Raw genomic sequence first — 8,744 nt, forward strand, 5'->3', positions numbered from 1 at the left:
ATGGTTAGATCGCTTTTCTTCTGTGCCTAGTGAATGGAATGGCAGCGGCCTGCAACACCTGATTTCGTCATTGTGGATCAAGTCTACTGAAGTTGGTCTGATCTTCGATCAATCGTATTAGGTCTGGATAGCATTTAATCTGCCTTGTGCGAGGCATCAGTTTTGTCATCTCGAATGAGATATAAACTTTATCGGTTCGTACCTTTCCATCTTAGATGGTAAGTGATATCTTTCATATTTACATGGTTTTAACCATCGTACACAAAAATCATGTAGATTAGGAATTAGGCATCTTTAGGGTCCATTTTGCATACATGGGTCTTTATTAGGGGCTGGAGTGTGCTATGGAGTTCTTGGAGGTGTTTAGAGACATTTGTGGTACAAAAGGGTGAAAGATGAACATGGATGGAGACCTTAAAGATATCTTTTGAAGCTCATGTTTTGGGGTGACGTGGGAAATTGAGTTATCTTTCAAATGGAAGTGGTTTCAAGTCATTTGGAGCTGTATTGGAGGAGTTATGATCGATTTACTAGAGGCATATCAACTCTGATGCGGGTAGATGGACGCGGGTTGGCTTACTCGGGCGGCCTCCCAGAAGCTGGACGAGGAGCTGACGCGGGTTGCCCGACGTGGGTTGCGACCATGGCATCTACCCGGGTCGCGTCTTTACCTTGGCCGAAAATCAACATTTTCAAAGGGCATTTTAGACTTATCTATGGAAACCATTAGATTTTCCAAAGACCATATAAATACTCTTGTAATCGCCAAGTTAGGACTTATCTTCTTTTCTCTCTAAGAACACATAAACCTCTTTAAAGAAAATTTGGATCTTGAATCATTTTCCATCTATATTCTTTGTGTTTGTGTGATTATCTTGCTCTCTAATCATGTTTAACCTTGAATCATCCATGGTTTTTGGGGTTATTCATGTTTATTAGTGAGTAGACTAATCTTGGATTCATGGGCTAGGGTGATTAAGGGTGATTAGAGAAGATCTAGGGTGTTTAGTGTAAGATTTATTTGTTTTCATGCTTGTTGAGGGTTCTCAATGTTATTTTAGTCTTGATCATACTAAAATAGATCTCTAGGCATTTCCTGCCCACAAGGTGTATGATGAAATGCTTGAACTAACTCTTCAATGCTTTTAGTTTGCTTTACCTAAGAGATTAGTTGCTAAAGGAGTTGAGATTGCTATTAGACTTGTTCTCCATGTTTGCTTTAGTAACATTCAACCTAAGAGATTAGATGCTTGAGTTGCTTTACCAAAAGAACATTCATCTAGAGATAGAGCTTGTTTAGCTTAGTGTCTAGGCATAAGGAAAGTGTTTGATTGATAGCTTGCCACCCTTAGATTGGATCTACATCACCCAAGATCAAATGCCTAGCCCCATGAGTCCTCTTGCTTCATATTGAGAAAGAAAGATCATTACTTATTGCATTAGCTTATTAATTCTTAGTTCATACCATCTTTAAAACCGGATTGCACTTAGCTTAAGCATGAACTTGAATTCCCTTTGCTTTAGAATCACCTAGGATTGGTTCGACAATCTTTTATACTACAACATTTGAAAACTCCTAACATCAAATTGGCACCGTTGCCAAGTTCTAGATTGATTGTGACATTGGGATTTAGTCACTTGCTTGAGACTAAGTCATTTTTCTTTTATTTTGTTACTGATTCTCCTTCTTCCTCTCCCTTTGCATTTCAGGTGTATGAATTTGAGGAGCAGAGGTTCATCAAGCCTAGTTCCAAGAGTTGAAGACATAGTTGCACTTGCGAGGGAGATAGCAAGAAAGAGAAGAGAAGAAGAGCAACATGTTCACTTTCAGAGATTGGAGTTTGAAATGAAGCACAATCAGAATCAGCCTCATGATGGAGTGGCCCAAGGAGCTGCAAACCTTAGGCCACAGCATCCACTGCGCCAAGCTCGAGCCATTGGAGCCTATGATCAACCTCACATTCATGGTCATAGGTTGGGAATCAGAGCACCGGCTGTGGAGAACAACAACTTTGAGATCAAGTCAGGGCTGCTCAACACCATTGAGAACAAAAAGTATCATGGCCTTGCTGCTGAAGATCCATTTGATCACTTGGACAAGTTTGATAAGTATTGTGGCTTGTCCAAGACCAATGGTGTTTCTGAAGATGCCTTCAAGCTCAAGCTGTTCCCCTTTTCTTTGGGAGACAAAGCACACCAATGGGAGAAGACTCTTCCAAGTGATTCTATCACAACTTGGAATGAGTGTAAGAGGGCATTCCTAGAGAAGTTCTTCTCTATCTCAAGGACGGCCAAGATCATGATTGAGATCTCTAGCTTTCAGCCGAAGAACCTAGAGGGATTTAGTGAAGCTTGGGAGAGGTTTAAAGGCTATTGGTCTCAATGCCCACATCATGGCTTCACCAAGGAGAGTTTGCTCAGTACCTTCTACAGAGGTGCTCTTCCAGAGTTCAGGAGCAGATTAGACACAGCCAGCAATGGTTTCTTCTTGGGTAGAACTGAAGAGGATGCAGAAGAGCTGGTGGAGAACTTGGCTAAGAGTGACTCAGTCTACAGTGAGGAGTATGATAGAAGCAACAGAGGTGATGATCAGCACACCAGGAAAGAGCTGAAGTCTCTCCAAGCCAAGTTGGATCTACTTCTTGCAGAAAAAGCTAAGCAGGAGAAGATGAACTTTGTTGGTGACCAGAAACAAGAGGCATCTCCAGTGATCAATGAGGTTGATGGTTTAGAAGGCCAAGAGGAGCTGTGCTTTATCAATGCTAATGGCACATGGTACAAGAAAGAACCCACCTTTCAGTACCAAAACAACTACCAGCAAAGGCCACTCTACAACAACCAACAAGGAGGTTACCAAGCCAAGCAGAATTATCCTCAAGGTTTCACCAACCAAGGTAACCAGTCTCTTCAGACTCAAGGAAGCTCTAACCAAGCTCAAGCTCCAGATTCAAGCGTGGACTCCATGTTCAAGAAACTCTTGGAATTTCAGGCCAGAAATGAGAAGACAATGGATTTTGAGTTCAAGAACATCCACACAAAGATTGATAAGAACTACTCTGACCTCAACAACAAGTTCTTACAACTTGACTCTCACTTCAAGGCTTTGGAGAGTCAAGTTGCTTCTATGCCTTCATCCTCCAAGCAGCCAATGGGGTCTCTACCAGGGAAACCAGAAAAGAACCCTAAGGAGTCTTGCAATGTTGTCTTCTCCACTACTTCTTCAGAGATTGAGTTGAGTGATCATGAGAAAGAGGAAGATGAGATTGAAAGACTGGTATTTGGAACTGAGTTTGGGAAAGTTGAGAGATTTGTTGTGGCCACAGCTGAAGCACAGATTGTGAAGGACTCTGCCAGGAAGGTTGAAGCGACGAATCTGCAAAGAGCTGAGCACAAGGCTGAGAAACAAGTTGAGAAGAGAGCTGACAACAAGCTGAAAGAGGTTAAGCTAGAGGAAGCCACTGAGGTTGAGCTATCACCCTATGATAAGCTCCCTTTCCCCCAAAGAGTTCTCACCAAAGCTCAGAAGAAGGTGCTCTCCAAGTTCAGGAAAGATCTTAGTGATGTTGGGGTCAGACTTCCAGAAATCTCGGGTATGCATGAAGCTCATATCCAGATGATGCTCATCAACGACATTCTAGACCACCAAGCTGAAGTGGCCGAGCTTTTGGACATCTCCATTTTGAAGATTGATCCATCAATCCCTCCAAAGTCCCTCCCTAAGCTTGAGTCTCAAGGGATGTTCACGTTGCCTTGCTACCTTGGTAAGCTCACTTTTGATGATGATCTTGTTGATTCTGGTGCAAGTTTGAATGTGATCTCAATGGAGATGATGAAGAGTCTAGGGATTGAGAGCATGAAGCCAAACACATCTTCCCTACAGTTTGGAGATTCCTCTTCTACAATCCATATTGGTCTCATCAAGGACTTCCCTTTAAAGATTGGAGCATGCACCATTCCTATAGACCTCACTGTTCTGAAGATGGCAACTGAGAAGAGAGTCCCATTGATCCTTGGCACTCCATTTCTCACAATAGTGGGAGCTTGCATAGACTTTGCCAACAAGAAGGTCACACTCCTAAATGTGAACAAAACTGTCTCCTATCCACTACAATCCCCAAAGATGAATGCTGAGTATTGTGGAACAATCACTTGTGGAGCATCCTCCATTGAGAAGAGCAAGGCTGAAGGGGTTGGTATTGAGAAAGAATGTCTTGCTGGAGAGTCCTCTAAAAAGATGTGTGATGAGCACTTGGAAAGTGCTAAAAAGAAGGAGGTGAGTAGAGCCACAAAGGCTGCTCATGACAAGAAGAAGATTGTGAAAGAACCTCATCCTCCACCTCTTGATAAGACTCCTCACACTCTCACTCTCCACCCAATGAAGCTTAAGGATGGGGCCATTGAGTACAAAATCAAGTGCAAGGAAAGGTCTAAGCCATTCTCAAGTGCAAGGGCCATCATCACTCCTCAGCTCCAGAATGATCCAATCAAGCTTCAAGAGCTTCTCTCCCACGTCCTCACCATCACTCTTGAAGGTGGGAAGGACCCTCCTTCTCACTAGCCAAAGGAAGGAAAGTCAAGCTAGAGACTTAAAACAAGCTCACTTGGGAGGAAGTCCCATGACTATCCCTGTACATATCAGTAGGATCTTCGTTTTTAAGATCTTTGGGATGAGGAGGAAAGCGGCCAGACATTGCTCCCTAGACACCACTGCCTTTTCCAACACTCCATCAGAGGTACTCCTTCACCGTAATCTTGTGCATACCAGTTTATCTTTGCATATTGCTTTCCTTTGGGTATCTCTCCCTTACTCACACAGAGACTGTGTGATTTAAGTGTGGGGGAGGTACCAAGTATTTGATCATGTTTGCTTTGATGATTTTGAGTCTCATGCATTGCATTGTACATACATATATGCATAGAAAAACCAAAAAAATGAAATTTTTTAATCATGTAGTTGCATCACTTGCATTCTTAAGATTGAATCAGAGCATATCGGATGCATTCACTTGCATATGGAGCAGCTGATTGATATTGCCTTGTATAGAACACTTGTTTGCACTGAATTTGACACCCTAGTTAAACATATCAAGTAGCTTAAGCATCTTTTGAAAGGCTTGCATGCTTTGAGCCTTGAAAACTCTTCTTGAAACTTGTTTGCTTGCTTGATATTGGCATTATTCTTGAAACCAGCTCCAACCTGAACTTAGACTTGAATGAACTTAATCTTTCTTGCATATGGGCATTTGCATACTTGATCATGGATCTCATACACATTTGGGTTATCTTTCCCCATTGTACCACTCTTTGTTAACCCAAATGGCACTTCCTTACCCTTAAACCCTAGCCATTCTTTGAAGCCTACATTGATTTGCATGAGTGAGGCGTCTTTTGATAGTTTGTCATGTGCAAAATTTTGATAGTATTGGGAGCGACATGGATTTGTTCTCATCTCTTGCTAGCATAGGGTCATCATTTGAGCTAGCTTCTAGGATGATGAGTGGGGTCTTTGTTCCTTAAAGGTTTATATCTTGGGTTTGGGAAGTGATAAAGTTGAGATTGATGAACAAAAGATTGTCATGAGAAAGAAAATCCCTAGGGACCTAGAATAGAAAGATAAAAAAAGCTCTTGATTGTATTGTTTGAGATATTCCCCCTCTATTAAAAAAAAAAAAAAAAAAAAAGAAAGATTCAATAAGATAGTGGGGAAGGGATAATAAAAAGTGTTAGAGTTTAGAAATGTGAAAAGTGAATAAGAGGTCTTTAGTGGTTGAGTCTTAAGAAAAGAATGTTGTTTATTGAGTGAGTGATGTGAGTGTTTTTCATTATGGGTTATGGGATGAATGAAAAGGGTGTAAAATTTATAATCACTTAGGAATGGGGTAGAATGATGAGGATGGATCCATGTATGTATGAATTGCTCCTAGTCTTAGATAAATTTTGCATAATGATCAAGCTCCTTGATTCTTGAGTGATTGCCACCTTAAAATGATTGCATTGAACCCTCATCTTCATCCATATTAGACCATTTGATCACCTAGACAAATGATTGAGATCATGTGCCCATCTGTGAGAATTCACCTTGTGTGTGTGTGAATCAATGTGAGGGTTGGTGGAGAGAGCATGTTGGTTGAAAAGCATTGCATCTTGTGTAGAGACATAAGAGTATTTATAGGCCTAGAGAAGCTAGAGTATAATAAGAGAATGTGTTCATGCTATTTGCTATGTTTCTTTAGGATGTTAAGTTGAGTGCATTGAGTGTTTCTTTTGGCTAAGCTCCCATCTTTGTATCTCTCCTCCTTGTGTTTTGAAAAGTTTACTTGAGTACAAGTAAAGGACTAGTGTGGGGGAGTTGATATCTCGCATATTTACATGGTTTTAACCATCATTTCTTGTACATAATGATCATGTAGATTAGGAATTAGGCATCTTTAGGGTCCATTTTGCATACATGAGTCTTTATTAGGGGTTGGAGTGTGCTATGGAGTTCTTGGAGGTGTTTAGAGACATTTGTGGTGCAAAAGGGTGAAAGATGAACATGGATGGAGACCTTAAAGATATCTTTCGAAGCTCATGTTTTGGGGTGACGTGGGAAATTGAGTTATCTTTCTAATGGAAGTGGTTTCAAGTCATTTGGAGCTGTATTGGAAGAGTTATGATCGATTTACTAGAGGCATATCAACTCTGACGCGGGTAGATGGACGCGGGTTAGCTTACCCGGGCAGCCTTCCAGAAGCTGGACGAGGAGCTAACGCGGGTTGGCCAACGTGGGTTGCGACCATGGCATCTACCCGGGTCGCGTCTTTACCTTGGCCGAAAATCAACATTTTCAAAGGGCATTTTAGACTTATCTATGGAAACCATTAGATTTTCCAAAGACCATATAAATACTCTTGTAATCGCCAAGTTAGGACTTATCTTCTTTTCTCTCTAAGAACACATAAACCTCTTTAAAGAAAATTTGGATCTTGAATCATTTTCCATCTATATTCTTTGTGTTTGTGTGATTATCTTGCTCTCTAATCATGTTTAACCTTGAATCATCCATGGTTTTTGGGGTTATTCATGTTTATTAGTGAGTAGACTAATCTTGGATTCATGGGCTAGGGTGATTAAGGGTGATTAGAGAAGATCTAGGGTGTTTAGTGTAAGATTTATTTGTTTTCATGCTTGTTGAGGGTTCTCAATGTTATTTTAGTCTTGATCATACTAAAATAGATCTCTAGGCATTTCCTGCCCACAAGGTGTATGATGAAATGCTTGAACTAACTCTTCAATGCTTTTAGTTTGCTTTACCTAAGAGATTAGTTGCTAAAGGAGTTGAGATTGCTATTAGACTTGTTCTCCATGTTTGCTTTAGTAACATTCAACCTAAGAGATTAGATGCTTGAGTTGTTTTACCAAAAAAACATTCATCTAGAGATAGAGCTTGTTTAGCTTAGTGTCTAGGCATAAGGAAAGTGTTTGATTGATAGCTTGCCACCCTTAGATTGGATCTACATCACCCAAGATCAAATGCCTAGCCCCATGAGTCCTCTTGCTTCATATTGAGAAAGAAAGATCATTACTTTATTGCATTAGCTTATTAATTCTTAGTTCATACCATCTTTAAAACCGGATTGCACTTAGCTTAATCATGAACTTACATTCCCTTTGCTTTAGAATCACCTAGGATTGGTTCGACAATCTTTTATACTACAACATTTGATTAGGAGCCTTGAAAAATGCTAACATCAGTAAGTCATTTGTATCCTCAAGAATGAGAGGTCGTTTTTAGCATGGACTTAAGAACTTATGGCGGGATTGGTTCGATAATCTTTTAGTTAAATAAATGATCTTGACTCATTCAATAATATCTGAACAAGTCTTTTAACCACTTCGATCTTAAGTCGGTCCACACGTCAAACCGTTTCTACTAAACCGAGATTTTCCGAACCATTAATCAACTTGTTCTTTTGGTGAGAAGGATTATGTGACAAATCCTGTATCAACATTTGTCCCCCAGTTCTTCAAGTGAGGTGACACGGTTGGAGAACGGAGAAGTCTTTTAATAACCAGAAAAACATGTCTCCAAGCTGACTTTTCCTTAAGGAGTTCGCAAAGTCGTTTGTTGTTTGATAACGAGATCGTGCAAGGGAGGTCGCATGAAGCGTTTGGTCTTGGCTCATTTGTCGTGATCAAAATATGAGTTCGATCTAAGCTACTAGATGAGGTTCGTTTGATCATCAGGTGACCGACTTCGTTTATGCACACGGTTCCGGACAGGAGTTCAATGTAATCAGTCGCGGGAGAGAGGAAAGTTGGATGGAGTTTGTGTATGTACAAGCAGTGGGCCGATCTTGTCATCAGGGTCGCTGATCTTTAGGAGTATGATGAGTTCCCTTGATTTCTTGTGGTGGATTTGACGAATATGTTTATCGAGTTTGATATGAGTGTCAATTCAGGTTTATGTAAATTCATTTTGTTTGTGTAAAGTTGTTGGATATAATCCCAACGAATCATTAAGTCAATGAAAATGATTGGCTACACGTAGAGAGTCGAACGTTTACTTTGGTTCGGCTATAGGAGCAATTTATATCGCTCATCCTCGAGATGTTTTGCGAGATGGAAGCTGATCAGGAATCCAACTCGCGGACCAGTTGTGGCCTAAGGACGCGGTTTATTGATGTTGTTTTTGATATGGAGGGTGGTTTATGTCGATGAGAGCTTGGGTCGTTTGAGACTGCATGGTAAAACTTGATAAAAGT

The 8,744-nt window shown here is 40.7% G+C and overlaps 1 non-coding gene across 1 annotated transcript; it reads right to left on the reverse strand.

The window, feature by feature from the left end:
* Nucleotides 1–2,293: 2,293 nt before the first annotated feature.
* LOC125593603 lies at nucleotides 2,294–2,400 on the reverse strand. Its single transcript, XR_007329503.1, has one exon. It is a non-coding gene; the product is annotated as a small nucleolar RNA R71 (small nucleolar RNA).
* Nucleotides 2,401–8,744: the final 6,344 nt, after the last annotated feature.

Source organism: Brassica napus, chromosome C9 (assembly GCF_020379485.1).
Source record: "Brassica napus cultivar Da-Ae chromosome C9, Da-Ae, whole genome shotgun sequence".
NCBI classification, from domain to species: domain Eukaryota; kingdom Viridiplantae; phylum Streptophyta; class Magnoliopsida; order Brassicales; family Brassicaceae; genus Brassica; species Brassica napus.